The sequence below is a fragment of the Numida meleagris genome, chromosome 5 (assembly GCF_002078875.1).
Source record: "Numida meleagris isolate 19003 breed g44 Domestic line chromosome 5, NumMel1.0, whole genome shotgun sequence".
NCBI lineage: Eukaryota > Metazoa > Chordata > Aves > Galliformes > Numididae > Numida > Numida meleagris.
Window position 1 is genome coordinate 39,189,671 of NC_034413.1, and position 21,419 is coordinate 39,211,089.

A 21,419-nucleotide genomic window follows, 5' to 3' on the forward strand; every position below is an offset into this window, starting at 1 on the left:
GTCAGGATAACATCTTACAGGTGAGATGAAAAGTAGAGCATGTACAATTCCAGTGTCTGTAACTATTAGGATAGAAACTATATAAAAAAAGAATCATCATCATCTGTCCAGACTCTATTCCTGGATTAACTGTAGATGTGACTTACAGGAATTTTTCCTGTCACCCTTCACTTTGTCTTGCGTCCACTCAAGTTCACTCTCCTTTGAGATCTGGCTTGTTAGGCAATGAAAACTATGCTGTTTTAACTCTTATGTGATGAGTCACAATAAGTGCTGCTGATCTTTAGAAATAATAGAAATCCTTAATTCCAACTGAGCTCATGGCTCCTACAGAAAAGCAGACCCTGTGTGCACTTAGAAGAGAAAGTTAAATACAGTCTTTTCCTACACCGAGGAACTCACTTTTTCTGAAGCACTGGCATACATTTGATGATTCAGGTAAATGCAACCTTTACTACATCTTTTCTACTTAAAAACAGCCGTTTTAGAACGGCAGGCTTTTTTTCCTGAAAAAATAACTATCTTTGTTCCACACATGTTTGCACAGCCAACACTGCTGCACCAGATCTGATAGGAAATTGTTCATAGTTCAGTGAGAAGCCATTTAAAAGTCAGCCCTGGCTCCCCAGATGCTATAAACATCCATTTCGATCAGTTAGAAAACCTGGTTGCTCTTAGTAAAAGCACAAGCTGGGATGATTTTGTTTTGATTGTTTAACGCTGTTGATGTTGCGAATAGGTATGTCAGCATTTGAAAGATGGTCCTAAGGCACTCAATTTTTTAATAGCAAGCAGAATTCTCATTAACAGGCAATTTTGAAAAGCAATAACATTCATTTTTTGGACTATTAAGCATATAGAGTGTTTATATTTCCTGCAAAGAATGAACTAATGGAAAATAAAATTCTGTCATGCACTAGTGCCACAGCATTGCAACATAATGTATGTGAGGCTGATTACAATTCAGCCTTTCAGTGGGATTATACATGATCAAAGCTTCTGGAGGGAGAACTATGTAACTTAAATGACTGAAAATAACTTTAATGTTTAAGTTAGTCTTCTCTCTTCTTTCAAGTAAAAGCTCGCTTCTTGTTAATGATGTGTTCAACTAAAAAACAACTGTCAATATATGTACTTTCCTAATGACAGGCAGATGTGTACAGTGTCATATCCATTTGATATACAGTCTATGCAGGTGCATGGTACTGCTAGAGTTTACCATATCTACCTAAAAATACCTGCCCTTTCTGGTGCCTAGTGCTGGTTCATGCTCTGAACAAAACCAGGGCTGCTTCACAAGGGTCAGAAATGTTCTTTTCCCTACAAAGACCATCAATATGACAATGTTCAGATAGTCCCTGTTCCACCATGCTGCAGCACAACCAGCTGATGAGGCCTACGAGAGACACAGCATCTAAATGCAGAAGAAATCTGTTTGCAGGTGTAATTAACAGGCCAGTCACATACAGGAACAATGTAAGTGTCTTTCTTGAAGACACAATACTGTTGTCACGAAAATTTCAAAAACAAAATAAATGGAAGCAGTAGAGACATAAAAAAATAGGCCCTTGTCTTTTCCCCTCCTTTTTTCCCCCCTCCAATTTTCATGGGAAAAAAAATCTAAAGCATTATGGTAATAATATCAATTAATCTGGTTGTCAGCTTTTAGAAATAGACTCCTTATTTTTTAAGATTTTCCTCCTGAGAAAATCATGTTCAATGGCGGCTCCCAAACTAAAAAAAAAAAGAATTTTATGGTATACATTGTTACCCAAAATTAAAGTAACAATTTTGTTATAGGATTTCTATCGAATTTCTAACCTGAAAAATCTATCATCATCAAACTGTTTTCTCTGCCTACCAACAATAAATTATTCTTAATATTAGAGAGTAGAGACAAGTTATGTAAGTTAGCACTTCAAAGGAATTGACCTATGTGAAAAAAGATACAATTTGCACAAGGCTTTCCCCATGTATTTTCCTGGCTTCCAGATCTTTTTCTTTGAAAATCATTATGGAAAGTGTTGAACTGGCAACTTCTGACATTGGTATGTTGCAAAACGCCTCCACAACATATTCAAGCTCTGCGTATACTTCCAGCGTATTGATATGCATCAGCTAGAAACAGTGAACTTTGTTGTATTCTTGTGTTTTCCTAGTGAGACTGCCTTGAGGCAACTTACAGCACTGCTGTGAACATATGAAATCCTTCTTCCACTGAAAAGGCAGCTTGCCACTGGATTTAATGGAGCCAAGACATTAGATTTGTTCAATGGAGGTAGATACGGCTTGGACAACCAATGGTTTAAAAATCAGTGAGTCAACAAATTTTTGGTGTGTTTACAAAAGAGAATCACATACAGAAATTAATGCCCCAGTTTTTAAAAATACATAACAATTGTCCCTCACTGCTGAACAGCAACATAAAATATACATATAATGAAGCTCCCAAATCCAAAGGAACATTTATCAGCTCACCAGCTGTTGCAACAACATACATCGACTTGTATTGCTGTGTTTAAAATTGTTCTCATTTGTTTTTCTGAAGGCCTCCATGATCCTAGTTATGCTGTTTAATGAGTATCTATATAAAATAAACAGCATTTCTAGCCCAAGACAGGCAACAGCATTGAAAAGCCTTTTTTTTTCCTCAATTAATCTTCAGATAAGCATGCGATTATAACTTATTTTGTGTTTCTTTAAAAATTTCTTGTTAGTGAACTGATAAAATTCTTGTTTGGTTCATTTCTACCTAAAAGCAGTGATAGTTTTAGGTTACTGATTTTTTAGAAATTGGTAATAGGGAAGAATGCAATACTCTCCTTTTATCTACCAGTTGTAGTATTGGTGTTGTTTTTGTTATTTTATGTTTTCAGATGGGTCCACAGATCTGCCTGAAAAGTGCAGCAAGACCAGGGCACTTATATGGGATGCTAACATCAGGAAAATACATTTTAGGAAAAATACGTGACTGAACTGCTATGGAAATTTGTTCCTACTCCTGGTAATACTAAATCACACTCTAGAACTGTTCAATGGCCTTAACTGCATTAAAAGTGACTTCTGTTTTTACGCAAATTTGAAAAAACAAAACCCTAATGCATAAATCCACCTTCCCACCCCTCTGGCCCTGCTTCTAATCATCATTATTATTTACCATATGAAGAGGATAGAAATAAACCAAACTTAGCAGTGAACAGATTTTATAAAGGAATATCAGCTCCTAGAAAACTGTCATAGATGCCTATGAACTCAAGAACTCAAGAAACATCTCTGTTTTAGTTAAGCTGATATTCTTGTCCAAACTGAAGTAAAACATTGCTCCCCTTCATGTAATAGAAATTAGTGCAAGTTTCTAGTGCACCTCTGTGTTGGGAACATTGCATGCCTGGTAGCCCGTAGCTGACTTTTCTCAAAGATTTACGGTATGACCTTAGATAAGAAGTAAGCTGTGTATGTGTGGAATTTAGTGCTTGTAGTGCTTTTAATTAACAGCAGGTGTTATGCTCAAAAATAGCCTGGGAAATGATATTGTTTTGAGACACTCCTGAGATTTGTGGGGCACCTATCTTGTAAACAAGTATGCTATATAAGGAAGGGCTGTTGCCCTAATAAATGAAGCTATTTGAACTCACATTGAGTCGTGTGCTTCCCACGCGGGCTGACGGGGGCTTGGGGGGCTCAGCGTCGACTGGCGGGTAACCCTGTGCCTGAGTGTTTCCCTACACCTCTGTGTTCCAGTTTCTCATTTTGATGCCTTGTGTTTGAATGCCTTTGTGCTAAAGCGTCTGTCACCTTTCCTCTGGTCACACTGATCATCAGCGTTCTTAGCTGTAAAAAAGGGGAAAGAAAATTATTAGGTACTTTACTAGATCCCAGACATTCATTAGGAAAGAAATTTCAAGAGAACAGAGTAGTGTATTCAGTGGCAGAACATTTCCCTTCATATTCTTGTCTCCCTGAGCTGCTCTTCAGCACACTGTGACCATAACATGGCATTGTATTTCCCAGAGCTTACTAGGAAGTTGACAGATTGAATGGTTAGATGTTTTTATGGCAAGAAAAGGTATTATAAATATCACAACTGAAAAAGCTGCACTGGAAACCTGTTACCTTACAGATGTTCCAGTTGACTTGTTTTAATCCCCAACACAGTTACAATTATTTTAGGAGAGAAAACATCACACACATCTAATTATTTGGATCATTTTCTACTTTGTACAGATTGCAACAATCTTACATAAGCATTGGCACAAAGCGTAACGGCAGTCTGGTTTTTGACCCATATCTGATAATTTTGCAGTACATGCAATTGTGCTTCCAGTGGTAGATTCCCCCATGTAAAGTTCCTAAATGTGGTAAATAAATCCATCTGTTGTGGAAGCTGGGTTTTAAAACTATATGCCTCGTTAACCACTGTTCTACATATGGAGCTATTCATGTCTTATACATAAGCATGCCTTTCTAAAAGGAGTTTTGTTCTCCTCATTTTGCATATTTCTGGGCCAGCTCCCAGATATCTTTATTCTTACACTAACTTGTGTCAGATTGTCTTCAGTCTTTTCGCATTTCATTGACTTCTCTTCTTCCACTTCATACATTCTGTTCATCTCTATCATAAATACAAATGCAACTAAGACCTTTATCAAAAGTTTTGTTAATGGAACTGGCTTATATTTAAAGATGTAAATGTGGTATACATAAACATCAATAAAAATATCTCATATGAAAGGGATCTCATCAGCCTTTAGTTCAACTTAAATATCCCTTTCTCTGTTGAAATGAGCGTGAAGCACTTGAAGTAAGGGGCAATTTCTATGGTAAACATACATTAATGTTTGTTGAGTCAGTAAGTGTTTAAATAGCTATTTCCAGAACTATTCCTATTCTTCTGCTCTGGTCACTCTCTTTAGTCACTAGAAGTACTAGTTCTGGTTAGAAAAGAGGGCAATGAGTATAAGTTTATGCTGCAAATTAGCATATGGAAGGAACACTGTGTGCTGTTTCATCATCTGTTTGTTGCTTTTAGGTCTGCATAGGTTATTTTAATAGGGATAGTTTAATTTTTGTCCTCTTTTTACCCTTATGAAGGAAGATGCAACACATCAGACACTGATCTCTTGTGAAAGAATTTGAAGCACCATCTGGAATTATGTCAGCTACGATTCTGCTCAGCTGGTTTACTTTTTACCTAAGTTGTAGATAAAGGTGTTGTTGTTGTTGTTGTTGTTGTTTTAATTTAGTTTAAGTTTTGTATGGTTTTTCATGGTTAATAATTTTTGGAACAATGGTGTAGTATTTCCTATCACAGAGTCTTGCCCCATCAGTCTAGAAAAGTCTTCTTGGTTCTTGCTGACTTCGGGATTATGAATTCTACTAGTCATGATTTGTAAACGCAAAGTGAAATCTGTGGAATGGTAATGTGGGTAAGACTTAACTGCAAACGTACATGCATTTCAATTATGTATGTATTTTGCCAATGTAAAAGACAATACCAGACCACTCATTACAAACTGTGGTTTTCAGCATCCTGTTATTACTGCTCTCATCGTTTCCTTTGATGACTTTAAAATATCAAGATCTGTAGAGGCAGAGTAGTCCTATGGATTATCAGGGCTGTCTTTTAGTAAAGCGTCTGCTTCTGTGTTTACCCTTGATTCCTGTGTTTGTAGAATCAGACACCCTAATTGACGTTGGAAAGCCTAATTGATGTTTCTTTTTTAATAGCTGTTAATCTCATAAGGCACATCGTCCAGGAACAGTCTGAAGATAAAGAGCTGAATACTCCACAGTTTATTGGAACTTGTTTTGATGGTCAATTACCCTTGTTAAAAATCTGTGCTTGCCATCTACAGTTACTTTAAACCTTCATTTTCTGTCATATCTATTAATGAAAATACAGTTTTATGAAGAAAATTAGAAACTGGATTACCTACAAGAAATACTGAAGAAATGGACTGGAAGAGATCTGAGGAAAGTCTTAGTTATTTCTGTATCTCAGAAGTGCCAAGAACTAAACAAGAACTTTTCATTTGAATCATGAACCAAGTAAGCATTTGTAAAGTTTTCAGCAACTTCAATTAAAAAGATATAAACTGGTATCTTTAATGTGGAATATTTTATATAACAGCTATCCTCACTGACAATTTGTATGGGAACTGCTGAGTCCTGGCCTGAACCACTGATTGAGCACCTGGAGGAAAGACCCAGTCAACCTTGGGAGCACAGGTGAAGGCAATTTGCCTGGCTCCACCCCTCTTAGGCCTCTGGATTCTGTGAACCCAGAATCTTCTGATACAGGTGAGTGATCTACTGCCCCTCCCTTGTAGCACCTTGCTATCGTGCTGGTCCTTCCATCTCTTTTGTAACACCTTTTCCAGTGTGTTGGTCCTTTGGATTGCTACACAGTTCTAACTAGATGATTATTTGTGAAGGAAAAATGTATTTTTTGTTATATGCTGAAAAAATGGTTCAAATTAATCATTTCAGAGAGGGTAGATGGAAAAAATATAAATCAGTGCCTTTATAGAAAATGCAACCAAATGTTCTGATTAGGTAAATATAACAAAGCTGTTGAAATGCAGACATAGAATAATGGCTAAATCATTTTCCAGATCCATTTTTAAGTTATTTTTCTTATTCTTTTTCTCTGTAATTTTGCTTTTTTTGCTAAAGGCTTAATCCTGCTACTTTTAAAATGGTACATTACCCACAAGATCAAATGAGATCCTGAGGGAAGTATTCAAAGAGAAAGAAAATGGGCATGTTTATACTTCTTCCCATTTGAAAATTAACTCAAATGCCTAAATTAAAAGAATAGCTTCCCTCAGTTTACCAGATGATTAATAGAGAACATTCCAGTAGGCAATTTGAAATGCTAGCCTAAGTTCTTGCTATTAGTATTCTTTTGGAAGTCCTGTATATTTTCCCTTAGACTGAGAAAACAGCTTACTTAAATAATTTAACTTTAAGTGATGTTAATAGCCCTGAAAAGTGTTGGTGGACTTCTGTACAAATAAATTCCAACTGATAACAAACAGTAGACCATTATGCCATAAGGACAGTTAATGTAGAACTGCTTAGAATTTCCTTTGCAGGGTCTTGGCAAATAAACTATTTCTAAGCAGAAATAACTAAATCCAATCGTTTCTAGGAATGTAGTATTATAAAAAATATACACTGAAAGTCCATTTAATGAACATTTTCCAATTAACTACCATGGTCTTCATTCTGTGTTGTTCTTGTTTGTTTCTTTGTTTTTAATATAATTTTTGTACCAGTTTTTGTTAATGAATAATCTACCTGGTGCATGAGAGATTGGAGTCTCACTTTCACTGTGTTTAGTTAGACTGTCTGCACACTTGCATAAGGAGACCATTGACTTAAGCTTTCACCTCTGCACACATTTAAGATATTTCATTTTTCCAGTGTTCTCATTTTCCCCTGTAGCAGGCTGCAGCATTCATCTGAATTTCTGCTTCATGGTAAATATGCTGCAAAAATGGCACAGTGACACAGAAAACAAAATGAATAAATCATTTATTAAAATTTACAAGTATGAGCTCATAGAAATCCAGCTTCAATCCCTGTTAAACCAGTTTTCTAAATACTAGGGACATTGTTATAAAGCAAAATAGAATAGCTGTGGATTAGTAGATTAACCATTTAGTTTTCCCTATAGGAGAGTAATCAACTTTTAGTTGCTTCTTTATATATTTTCTACCATGCTGCAGTCATGGCCAAAGATCTAAAATTCCTAGGTGAACCTACAAGCAAATAATAATTAGTTTTCACGTGAATGTTAAATAGTTTGTAGTGGTGCTTGCTGCTGGGCACACTCTGGTTCTCAGAAATAGTGTAAAACAGCAAATAGGCCTAGATGTTTGAAAGAAAGGTTATCTGTCTGAGGTTTTTCACTTCTCCCTTAGTTTTCTATTTTCTTGGCAAGGTGCTGAAAACTTCCAAAACAAGTAGAACAAAAATTACTATGGGTGTTAAGAGTAAGAATGCAGACAAGGCAAGGATGAAGTATTAGAGAAATAAAAAAAATAAAAGCAAATTATTCATTTGCATAACCATGATCCTCTTGATTGATTGACATGAAGGCCATGGCTCCACTGCATTGTTACCTCTTATAAATATTTCAGTTCAAATTTGTATACTTAAAAGACTCTGACCTGAAACACAAAAAATACTAAAGATGAAATTAGCTATAAAGAGAATATAGCAGAATGTGTAGATTTAAATAACTGTCAACATAACTTCTGAATTTTCTTTATCATATTTTATGTGCGATCACTTGACCTGATTTTATGTGTAATGCTTACTGAAATGCAAAATATGCCATACATAAAACATATACATATGTCCATGTTTTATGTGAAAAAATAAACTTTGCTTCCTGGTCACACATAGTACAGCAATATGTATTCTGTCCTCCCACTAGATGGATCTGTTCTGTTCTTTCTCCCATATGTATTTACATCTGCCACAGTGGGAGGTAACCAGTTTAAAAATGGAGAACAGATCCTTGGACTTAATTCTGATCTCATTTACATCACTTCAGTAATGGAGTTAGCAGCCTTCCATATTGAAAATCTAATTAATTGTGATTTCGAACCCCTTCCACCATGTAGTGGAAATGCTAAGTCACATCTTGAACCAGTAATTAAGCACCTGGTAGAAAGGCAGGGCCAACCCAGGGGAGCTCAGGGACATCCAATGCACCTGAGTGACTGGAAGGGCTGGAGCCAGGATCCACCCCTTCGCAGACCTCATTTCAGGGCTGGTAGTGGAGGCAAGGGGATCTTGCTGGAGATCTCTGCATACCTGAGGCTTTCTGAAGATAAGCAGTTGCTTTCTTTTGTTTCTGTGCTCCTGGTGATTGCATTTGATCATATCCTCCCTTGGTGCAGTCTAGGACCTTGCTGCTCTGCTGCTGTACTTTCCATTGCATTACAGTGTTACATGCCAGTAAAGCTTTATTTTAGTTGGATAACTCCCACGCACATAGTACAGTTTCCATATACATGTGTGTTGACAGAGGCAAATCTCCTTAGCGTTCTGAGATGCATAAAGATATCTGAAATATTTTTAAAATATTGCTTTCTGTGTATATTGTTGAAGGTAAACAGTCCTATCTTTTAAGTCTCTTTTCAAATGGTAGCCTTTTCTGTCTTAATCCTTTTTGCTGCCTAACTTTTCTGATACCAATCAATACTGAGTATTACTGCTGCACCTAAGAGCATTACAAAAACTATTGATGTCAGTCTTATTTCTTATACGTCTGGATATCTTGTTCAATTTCTTGGTTTTGTTGAACAGAGACCCTCACTGAACCATCCATGAAGGTTTTGTCCAATTTCAGAGTTGTTACTGTTCACTGAATCCTGTTAAATCCTAAGAACCCTGGAAATTGTAGGAAGTAGAGTGGCTTCTTCGAAACCAGAAATAGGGAGCATCCCAAAGTAGATTAATTCTCATTGGAAAGGTGATTTTCTCCTAAGAACAACTTTTACGCTTGCTGTGAAGTTAAAGAAGAATGCACAGCAGAAAATGATACCTGATAGCAGCCACAACTTTCCTGCTCAAAAAACTGTTAACTAAGCACAGAGTATTTGCAGCTCAGAAATGTGCGACTTTCCATACAAATTTTAATCTGTGGGCAACTCTGTGTATTGAAATTCATAGAAATGCTTACTCACTACAAAAATGTTCCGTGTCCAAATTAGATGCCTTTCATGAGGCAGTAAAATATTGCAAAATCACTGTATGTGCACACTTTCAAGCTAGCTTTAGACTAGACTTGTAATATCAACCTTGTCAGACCTCTACCATTTAAAAAAAGATGGTATGTGAATACTGAAGTCCATTTTTAAGTTCATGTAGTCAGTCACAACTGCAGATGTTTTAGCATTGACCTTTCTCTTGCAGAGGCTGTGCCTTTAGGTAGGTGTCAGTAATGCAGATGAGAGGAGTGAGTTATTTTCCACAGTTTATGAGGGGAGCAGGGGAAAGCCAGGCTGTGTAGAGGATCCTGCAGGCTTTGTGCAGTTGCTGGTGCTCTCAGGGCACGTGTTGCCTCCATAAAGGATCAGAAAAGCACAGCGGCAGCAGGGCTTTCCTTCTTGTCACCTCATCCGGAACAACTCTTGCTTTGAAGTTCTCCTGCCTAATGCTCTGGAGGAATAAAAGTGAGAAGAAGAGGACAGACAGCAAGATTTGACACGTCCTTCCAGCACTTTCCACGAAGTTTAATCACCACCTGCACTGCTTGCACCTGTGCCCTTGAGGGCCTGCAGCACGCACCAGCTGGCCCCAATTAAGCAAGCAGTGTTTCAGGTGCGCTCTTTAGATTCAATTAACCAACCAGCGGCTTAGGTTTGCTCGTACAAATCGGCCCCAGTTGCCGGATGGATTTGGGTTGCTAGGCAACAGCCGCCTCCGGCTCGCATGCGGCTGCTCGTGCTTCACCACAGGGCGGGTGGCCGTGCTTCAGGGGTTTAGCTTGTGGTAAAAGTACTTTTTACAAACTTCAACTGCACAAAAACCCTGCCCGCGAGGCACAGCGATGGCACTGCCGTACGGAGAGTTCCTGGTGTTTGCCTTCTCTGTGAGACCTGCGAGAGGCTGTGCCATGTGCGCCTCTGGGTGCGGCCGCCGGCGCCGCGCTCTGCTGTACGGCTTTCCTCGCTTATCTTCCTGCGTATCTTAACTGTAAGTCCTGTCGTGTTCAATATACGGCCTGTCACAATTTGGTCTCGCATCTCGTGCACTGCCCGTTTTGTCTAGCTGCATTCAAATGTTCTCTCGCGACAGCTGCTAAGGAACTTAGCTGTGCTCCGAGAGAACTCTCAAGACTAGATGAGCGATTATTAAAACAACAGTTTATGTGTTCTTTTGGATTACTGGTGGTAAATGCACTGTCTGCAAAGTGTATGAGGTTAACCAAGAACATGAATAGTATGGCTGACTACAGTTGTATAGAGCTACGGGAAAACTCTTCAGAGACTTCTGAGTTCTTTGGGGAAGCACTTGACATTACTGAGTGTGTGAATCTAACCCAATTAGGTGGCCCTCTGGGAAGGGTTCAGAGAGAGCCTCTGCTCATCTACTCATCCTGGCTTGTTTGCAGTGATATCTGTGCACCCCCTAAGTTCCTTCTCAATTCAGCTGTTTTTATCCTATTTCTTACTGCTAGGTGGAGCTTGAATGATTCTAGTCAAACATACCTTTGTTTTGTGAAGTTCTTTTTATAGAAAGGCAGCAAACTGCTGGCTCAGATCTGCTGCAGAAAAATGAGTTTATTGGTTCCAGTTGTGTCATGTCCCCAGCCTTGCAGGGTGATCGTGGACTTCGGCTGTGGGTGCTCCACGCACCACGTTGTTTTTTTTTGTTAGAGTCAGCGTTGCAGGCTCCCCTGGTGCTTGCCAGCAGTTAAGCAATGTGACCTGCAACCTTAAAGAACTGTCATGGAATGGATTATCCAGTGCATTCCACCCTGGAGGTTTACGTTCTTGCAAGAGTTGGACATCTCAGTATGTCATCTGCAGTAAATATTTCACACCTTGTAAAGGGTGACTCCCTTTAAGCATCCATTCAGAAGGCTGTTATAATGGTGTTGTGCTGGCCTGGTCCCAGCTGTCAAATATTTCTTGGGTGCAGAGGCTCAAAACTAGGCAGAGTTCTCCAGGAATAGCCACACAACCCCCAAGGAGAGGGATGCAGACACTTGGCTTTTTTTTTTTTAATTTGTTTTTTGGACCTTGCTATGCTCTCACTTATCTGCATGCTATCAGCTGGTGTTAAAATCCCTGACCACAAGAGACCTTGGCAGCATATCCTTTTCCAATCTGTGCTGTTTCACGGAGCCTTCTGTCCGTGGTGCAGGGCTTTGCATTTGTCTGCTTATTTTATCAAGTTCTTTCTGCTCCTTTAAAGCAAAGACATTGAGTAGCAGCACAGAATGTAAGCCTCCAATCTTGATACTGGATATTATGACTTCCTTTCTCTCCTGTAGCAGATATATCCAGAATATCTGAGTTAGCTTTAAAGTTTGACGCCTCTTAAAAATGAGGAAAAGATGTCCTCTTCTTGAGTGTCTTTCAGATTACTTTTCAAACTACAATAAACTAGAAAGCAAAATCTGAAATACCTGGCTATGTGAGTTCAGGATAATGTACTAGTCACTGTTATCTGCCATGGTAAGTGGAATAGAAGGTACATCAGCCTGGCACAGATAATGATTCCTTCATATCTGTTTTGCTGAGGTACTTGGAATATCCACCCTGGCTTCAAAAGACTGTAAAATCTGACAATTTGCAGGTTTGCATTCTGAATTTTTATCTATTTTCAGGGTCTGCCAGCTATATTGGAATGATATTGTACGTATTATGTATGGGGAAATAGAAAGCTATCATCTCAAAATAGACCATAATATTGCACCTTATTAAAAAATACAAGTGGATTTTCTGCCAGCAACCATGACTTATGATAATGACTGTTATCAATATGCAATTACTTCTGTTACCCTAGAACATATTGACATTCATTTATTTAAAGATAATGTAACACATTTGTATTCATTGAGGCTATCTATGGATATGATTAAATGTGAATGCCCATCTTATACCAAACAGTAAAATGAAAAAAAAAAAATTGTAATCAGACCTTCTGCATTGCCTAAAAATAGGCTGCATTAAATTCTGAAAATTGCATTTGAGCTTATTTGAAACACTGGCAAACAACCATAAAGAAGGAAAAGCGCAACTTGGGTGATTACTAATTCCTACATTCATCGTTTCTAGTGGTACAGGGGGGAGGTTGGTAATAAGGAAAAAAATGAAGCAAAACTGCAATCCTATGTTTGTAGAGTGGGCTACGGAACTTGCAGTGTGGACTAGGAGTCCATTTAAGTGGTGAATCTTAGTGGAGTGGAAAGTGTATTTAAATATATCTCTTCTGAAAGTGTGGAGGGTAGGTGCAGCAGTAGACAGGCATTTAAAGATGCTGTTAAGGTTGTGATTTATTGTTTTATCCTACCTGCTTCTGCTAGGCTTTGCAGAGAACTCAGGATTTTCAGGCTTTGAACTAAAACATGTTTTTTGTATGTATCAATTGTACTGTGCCAGAGTGGATCTCCAGTGGCAGGTTGTGACAGTAACACTTAGAGGTCCACTTCAGAGCCATGAAGCATCTACAATATTCTTAGTTTGGAAGTATTCTGGTGGCATTTAAGTGAAGCTCAGCACATTTGGTTCCCTAATTACATAGTATGAAACATAATGGGCATTTTTAGTGAGGTACTTCGGCTGCTTGCTAAATCTGAGACTTCTAGATGAAAACCTGTTTATGGTTTTGATTACTTGGTTTAAGATCAGACGTTAATCAAGGGTCATCTGCTTCAGAGCCAGACTGCTGATAAACAGTTGTTTTCTTTCCAAATAGTGACTGTGCATTTAGTATCACTAAATGTGAAGGTGCAGTGCTGAGGATGTTTCTGAAATGAGTGTGTACATACTATGGGTGTATAACTCTGAACCTTTTGTTGTAGAATGGCATTCTGCCATAATAGCCATTTGTAGCTTTGTAGCCATGTGATTAGAAGAGACTGCCTTTGTTTCTTTGTTTCCGTCAGTAACTGCAAAACAAAAAGGTGATTTCAAGAGGTCTGTCTCCAGAATATTATTCTACAAAGCTTTTTTCTTTAAAGATAAATAAAAATTAGGAGGTTACACTTCTTTTGTAGCCTAGACTTAAGTGTAAGATGTCAAAGAACTCCTGTGTACACAGCAGTTCCGAATGTGTATCAAAGCTGTTTAAGTCAACTTAAATGTCTATTACTTTGTGTGGGATCTTACAGTATTACTAATACTGTTAATAGCTTATCTTCCCATTTATCTGTCTATCAGTTTAACTTCAGTTTCCAAATGTGCTTCAGGTTGTTACTGTAAGCTCCCCTCAGTTACTGGGAGTTGGCAACCCAATGCATCAAATCTAAAAGTACAGTGTCTCCTGTTTGATTTGAGCTAATGGTTTGCTCATCTAGTGCTGCAGGAGTGTCTGTTCTTCCTATGAATAATTCCTTGTGAACTCTCAGTGCTTATGCGTGCTGAGAGCTCCTGCTGGAGCTGCAGATGCTTAGGAAGCTGTTTCATCCATCAAATTCTTTATGTACTTCTGCACAAGTCAGCAAATAGGTCCTGCTCTGTGCCCTGACCCTAATCTTAGGTGAACTTGCTCTTTATTGGAGAAAGTTGATGCAGAGACTCCAGTCCTCTGGGGTAGCATTCACAGTTGCTTAATTTTGTCAGGCTTGCAGTGCCCCACTCCCAGTAGTTGAACCTTCCTGACCTCTGTTCCTCTGTGATATGAAACTCTTGTATTTCTACCAGGCAGTTGTTATGAGTTACTGAATATAATTGACTTAGTTTGCTGTTCAGACTATCACTCCATTTAAAAAAACCAAAACACTGATAAATAGACTTTTCTGTTCCCTGACAGAAATTCTCTGGACTCATAGCTAGAGACTTGTGTGTAGTAAACTGGTAAGTGACCTTGAAGATGAGCATTGATAATACCAGGTTTATCCTCAGAACCTCTGCCTCCTGATGCTTTTGGACAAACAAAGTTGCATGGTATTTTTGTCTAGAGCCGTGTTCGCTGTCTCCTAAGTCCTCACCTCGGTCTTTAAGGGACAGTTTGCCTTCTCCACGGATGCCTGAAGGTTCAATGCAGTACTGTAGATGTAATCCAGGGTTTTTTACACCGCTTCATAACATGTCAGAGCTCCTGTATACCGCAGCAGGCACCTTTTCTCAGCCTCCAGCATAACCTGGAAGCTTGCTACTGTGTTTTTACATTTCTCCTAGCTTTTCTCTTGTCTGAATGCGTTTCCTATCTGAAACCCTTAAAGCTTGTCTTGTCCTTCTGTGCACTAGGTAATGCTGCTAAAATAGCAGACAAGCTGACATACCTCTGCTGTGGGGCATATCCAGTAGCAGAATTTTAATCCTCAAGGGTCACCTGCTCACCTCTGAAGTGCATTTCCAAGAACAAAGTGCTTCTGGAAGACGAGGCTGTCCACTCCTCAGAATAGTGAACTGTAAAGGAACTTGGGTAGAAAGGGACATAGATTAAATGAATACCTTTCTTCTGTAACGAATTCATGCAGGGTATTTAATCACATTCTTGCAGTTGGTCCAGATAACACACTTAGAGGGGAAAATAGTATGATATTCTACTTCTACAGTACAGAAGTAGAGCTTTTAAAGTAAACATAGTAATGAAGTCTTCAGCCAAAAACCCTTTGAAAAGGTTTCATTGCTGTAATTTAAGTGGCCAGATATTGACATATAATTTTTCATCATTACTGTATATAGTATTTGGGGCTGTGAAGAACTGTAGTAGGGTTGACAATCACTTGGTTGACATCTTGTTGATGAAATATCTTTTCCTCTGACAACCCCACTGAGACCTCCTACTCACAGGTAGTGGATGAACTAATATAATTCTTCTTTCTTTTTTTAGCTGCATTTCCACTTAAAACTGTGTAAGTGACACCAGATGTCCTTCTGCCCAGCAGACCTTTCTGGTGGTTCCTTCTGGCATGCTGCTTAAGCAACACCACTGCTAGGGCAAATGCACTGAGGTATTTCTACTGTGCTCAAAGTGGAAAAATACAGAATTACAGGTTGGGGTGTTCTTGTGTGGAAGTTCAAGCGTGGAACCATCAATTTATGGTTCTGTGGGTGATAAAAAGCCTGGAATAGCTCATGTCTATGATGATAGAATATTGCAAGATTGGATTGATTTAACAGTGACCTCTTGTTTCACTGAAAGTAATGGGATTGTTATGGGGAAACTAAGGCTCTATGTGCACAGATTGTTTACTTTCAGGAAAAGTGTTTTTTTCCTTGTATATGAAGAACGTAAGTTTTCTTTATTCCTATGAAATTACTTTTTAAAATCCATGAATATCCTAGGTTTTATTTAGAAGAAGGCAATACGTTGTTTTGAGCACATGTTACTGATGCAACCCAGATCATCTGGTGGAAGCTAGCTGTTTACAGCAGGATATCCATGAAAGCAGCAAGGAAGGGCTTAGTAAGGCGCTACTTCTGGATGCAGTGAGCTCTCCATTCTGGTTGAGCTTTCTGCTTCTCATAATGTCTTCTAGACACCTTCAAAGCAGAATATCCTTGTCATAGTGAAAAGCTCATTCAGTACAGATGTAGCCATGTTCTGGAAGTCTAAATATCCAGTATCAGATTGAACTAAACTATTTCTGATGCCTACATACCTTTTACTCCGTGTGGGTAATAGCTGTAGTACAACCAAATGTTTTACCACAGACTATATTGATACAGTCTGGTTGCGTATATATAATGCAGGCGTTACTTAGTTCTATAATTATGTAGGGAGATGAAGTATTTTTGACTGTCTCATCCTTTACTATTTTGAAGTTCAAGCAAAACTGTTTTGATACTATTACTATTTTGGAAGTGGCTATTTTCGTGATAACACTCCATTTTCTTCAGTTGCAGTGGTTGTATATTCCTTGTGGTGTGCCTTGAAATTTGTTTATATTTTGCCCCAAGGTTTTGTTTTCAGATTTTTGAATAGCATTATGAACTGTATTTTCTGGTTATAACACACTTCATTGTAGTCACTTCTTTCATCACATCTGTTGAAGTAAAGTGGTTGTCTGTAGCTAGACACTATATTATTTCCTAAACAGAAGAAATTTAAAACTGTTTGTTCAGAATCCATAGTTAAGGAATTCTGTCAAACTTCTTGTATTTTAATGAAGATGCATGTATTGAGACTTGATAGTGGCTGAGCAATTTTACTTATTTTCTTTCCAAAGGAAAAAAAAACACGCACTTGTTATTTGGTCATGCTACATCAAAGTAAGATTGATAACATAAAACCCAAAGAAACCTCAGACACTCAAAATAATGGATTTTGGAGTAGAACGATGTTCTAGAACATCTTAATGTACTACTACTCTGAGAAGGGTATTCCCAGCTGTACAAATTGTGAAAATAGGCCAAAGTATCAGGCAAGCACATGCAGGAAAGGAACTACTGAATCCAGTTAGCTGAGGTTGATGTTCTGCTTCCATTTTTCAATATTTTAACTTTTTTGCGGGTATTAGCTGACTGTCAAGTGGTTCATCTGCTTGACTACAGGTTAGCAATGTTTAGTGTGGGGCAATGCATACGTAGTGTTTGGCATGGTGGATCAGGCTGACTTGTCTCTTTATTGGACGCTCTGCAAGTTAGCTGGGTTTTGTCTGGGTTGGGGAAGGATGGACTGTCCTGGTAATTTCTGTATGGCTTCCAGGGCCCCTCCTATCAAAGGCTGGGCCCTTAGTAGTTGTGTGATTTAAGGAAGGAGGTTGCTTTTAGGTACTTAGGCAGCATTATAGCTACACTACAGTTATTTGAGAATAAAGGTAAACCATTGTAATGACTTCATTTTTGAAGATATGATTCAAGAAGGAAAAATAGGGCTTATGTGGCATACACTGAGTGCAGTGTGTGCCAGTTCCTCTTTTTTGTACTCACACTTTTTACAGGACTAGGCACTTCATCATCACTTAAATAATACAGTACAGCCTATTAAACAGAACATTTAATGAAGGTACATCTTGCTGTTCTAGCTGTGATTATAAATTAATTTTATTTCCATCCACACTTAAGAGGTTATTGCCCAAACATTAATTGTTATCTGGGGAGTAACTAATTGTTGAAAGATAGGAGATTTTTCCTCTCATGGCATGTGCATGATGCTCGCTATCTTGTGCTGTGCTTGTGTTATGATGTTACTGTTACTAGTAAAGCAGTTACGTAAAATAAAATATTAACTAGTCAGTTTTCTTCCCCAGCAGGAACTGTCATAAACTTTTATGATGTTCAAAGAAAGATGCAACAGTACCCTATAACAATCAATAAGGAAGTGAAGATTAACACATATAAATACGATTTTAGAACTTGAATGGGTAACTCAGTACTGCAGATGACTGTAAGAAATTGAGGCATTGTTGACCCTTTCTAGTCGCAGGTCTGTGAGCAGAGTTCTGGTAGCTCAAACTGGTGAGTAGTTTGCAGTCAGTATTGAGATTTGATGGGTTTGCTGATCTGCACAATATAGGACTGTTCCTCGGTTTTAAGACTTTCATAATCTTATTCTTGGGGTCCAGATGATCATGTTAGTGCTGCATGCTTCAATGTTCTCTGATGGGGAGGGGGAGATTGTTATTGTCTATAAATTTGTATTTTTCTAAACACAACTGTTCTCTAAAGTCACCAATAAAATGCTAATCTGCTAATGTTTGGAAAACATGGATATTGTTCCTTGAGTTAAGCCTAGCTCCAATGTTCAGTAGTTTTTGGAGAGAACTGCTTCTGGAAATGGCTTTTTAGTTAGACACAACGTATGGAAAGTTTGTTTTCAAGAGAAATCTATGTAGTTATTTTGACATGTCAGGTTCTTCCCATTTTCATTCATATCTTCATAGCATTTGCCAGCAAAAGCTGTCTCACATGACTTTTTCCTCTTAGTTTGCAGGTAAAATTCAGGATTATCATTGAATAACTTGAATGGAAAATAGTGTTTTACATCTGACTGTAAATTTTAAAATGACTTCTGACTGAAAATTTAAAACAAGTTTATGCACGTGAAAATAGGGCTAGTAATTGCCATGAGAGATGAATAGTCAAATTTTACGATGGGAAGGCTATTGTTTTGCAAGTTAACTGTGGGAGGCATTTAATGCTTCTGTTTATAAATGATTGTAACTAGAAGGGGCAAGCAGCGCTCTGCAGTGTGTTCTAGCTTCTCTGCTGCCAAGTGTCTTAAAATGAAAGGCTGAGTAGACTGTTTTCTTTTTCCCCCCATTCCAACTTCTCTTCAAGGAGTTGAAGCAATCTGCTGGCTTGGTTTTCTCCCCTGCAAACAAAAACAAAAGCTGGAAACAGAACTCAGCCTAAACATATGAAGGACTTTTGTGTATGATATGTGATGCTTTTTTACACACACACAAAAAAGCATGCTGCTAGAAACTTCAGTTTTTGAAAGTACAATGTATGCAACAGATGGCAAGGCCTTGGGAGTAAGCTGGCTCAGGAAGATGCTAGACATAGCAGATATGTGACCTACTCATTAGTTTGGTACAATATGTTTCTTGGTGCCCTGGAGGACATAATAATTTCTGATGACTGACTAATGGATGTTTCCAACAGCTAACAAATTAGCAGAAGCATTGCTAGCTCAATTCTTCATCAAGCAAAGAAAGATCTGCAGTATGGTGAGAATAGCTGAAGATAATCACGCATGCAGAGTATTTGCTAAGGGTGTTATTGAAACAAGAAAATGTAGACTTGAATTAACGATAACCATTTCATAATTTACTATGGAAAAGAATTCGAGGAGCTGTAATAGTTGAGACAAGTTAGTGAAAATTAAAAGTTGAATATCCCTGTAGATAATGCACCTGTGCATTATCTGTGCAACCTGCTGCAGGGAGCCTGCTTTTGCAGGGGAATTGGACTTGATGATCTCTGGAGGTCCCTTGCAGCCCCCACAATTCTGTGATTCTGTAATGCACCTTCTTTTGTTGACTCAAATTGGCTTTCAGATCAGTTAATGCTGAAGCACCTCAGTTTCCAAGTATTTTGTTCAAAGTACTTACATATTTCAGATTGGCATTTTATTGTGTTAAATGAGGGAGAATTATGCAGCATTCTGTTCAGCACTGACTGGATATTTTTACAGGAGAAAATTGTCCAAGTTCTAGAGATAACTTTCAGAGTTCTAGACAATCTTGAACAAAGATTGAAAATCAAGAGTGCATGGAGTAAATACGATTTTAAATAAGAAACTGGATTGTCTGTTTACAAAATTCTCATGGCTCCTTAAATTTTACCTCTGTATGTGACAGCCATTATCTATGGATTAGTCTTCTGTTTAAGAATTCAGTTAGGCTTAAATTTAAATTGGTATTCAGAAGTATTTGATTGTTAAGTTTTTTTTTTTTTGAGAGGATTGCAGAGTATACAGATACTAAGACAGTGATAACTGACGTTAGTTTAATTACTGTGGACTTCCATTTGTATTAATGACAAGCTACAGGTGAAAAATCAATTACAGAAGACATAAGTTGATATGCATTTTTGAGATATTACTGGCTTAACGCTCCTGGGAGTGGGGCTTATTTATGGAAAAATGTCTTCATGGGTGATCTGCACCGTGAAACTCAGAGCAGAGATTCAGGTCTCTTTGTGCATTGTGGGATCTTGTGAACCCAGGGCCATTATGGTCGTGGGTTAGGCTGGGACAGCAGTACAGGTACAGGCTGGAAATATTAGTGAATCAGTGAAGACTTGCTTCACAGTGTTGTAAGTAATATTCTACTATTGGCTTTGAAAAATAAGTGCTATGTATGGGCACTTGTGGGTAGCCCACTTTTGTTAACATGAGAGCTAGCAAAGACTTGTGGAAGAAAACATTTGGGTCCTCATCAGAACAGTGAATCAGGAAGGTGGTGTTTACAGAAGCGTTTAAAATGTCTGAGGGAAGTGAGGCTGTTGCTTTAAACCAAGTTAAAATAGTAGTAATGTATGGTGCTGAGAATAAGTAGCTCGGAGAAATTCTTGCAGGGATGGACGGGAAAGCAGTGATTGTGAAGATGAGAGGAATCGCCAAAGCTTCAGTGTGAATGGGAAGGAAAGGACTGATGACAACATGCAGATGATGACCGAGTGATGAGCTGTTCCCTCAGAAGTGGTTGTGTTTGTATTTGCAGAGAAGACCAATCCAGGGTCACAGTATAGAGGGAGGTGAAAGAAGAACAAATGTCAAGTCCTGTAGCATTTAGTTCATATTCCCCTTTTGGAGGCAGAATTTAGAAGGCTGGCTGACATGAAATAGGAAGGATTAAAAATGTGGAGAATTAATTTTATGTTAATTTCTCAAGCTCATTTATAGAGGTCATTTCCTTAAGTCACTTCTGTTTTTCCGGTTCCTATAGGTACATTCCTGTGAGATCTTTGAAGAGCTATTTTAAAATGTCCCCGTCGGCATGCATCTATTTTACTTTTAAAACCTCGAGGCAATTTTTGTTCTGTATATCACTATTATCAACAAGTCAAACTGAATTTATTTACCACATTGGGTGTTCTTAGGAACCAATCACTGTTAACAGTTCAGGTGTTCTGTTACTGTAATTGTGCAGTCCTTGTGTAGCTTTCTCCTTTACATCTGAAAGCAACCATGTTTGAACTGAGAAGTTTGCTATGCAAATCAGTATATTGACACTGATGAAATGGTAGTGCCACGGAGCAGTAGATAATGTGCTGATAGTTATTTCAGTTCATGCTTGAGTGTGATGCTATTCCAGAAAAGAGAATCTTCAA

General features: G+C 38.3%; 2 long non-coding RNA genes across 2 annotated transcripts in view; both read left to right on the top strand.

Annotated features, from left to right (window-relative positions):
- LOC110400205 overlaps positions 1-3,688 on the top strand; it is a 78,036-nt gene extending 74,348 nt beyond the window's left edge. Inside the window, exons 10-11 of the long non-coding RNA XR_002439699.1 lie at positions 2,160-2,315; positions 2,877-3,688. This is a non-coding gene — a long non-coding RNA (uncharacterized LOC110400205). The remainder of the gene's footprint in view (positions 1-2,159; positions 2,316-2,876) is intronic.
- The window catches only part of LOC110400276, a 67,382-nt gene continuing 56,405 nt past the window's right edge, over positions 10,443-21,419 (top strand). Inside the window, exon 1 of the long non-coding RNA XR_002439733.1 lies at positions 10,443-10,716. This is a non-coding gene — a long non-coding RNA (uncharacterized LOC110400276). The remainder of the gene's footprint in view (positions 10,717-21,419) is intronic.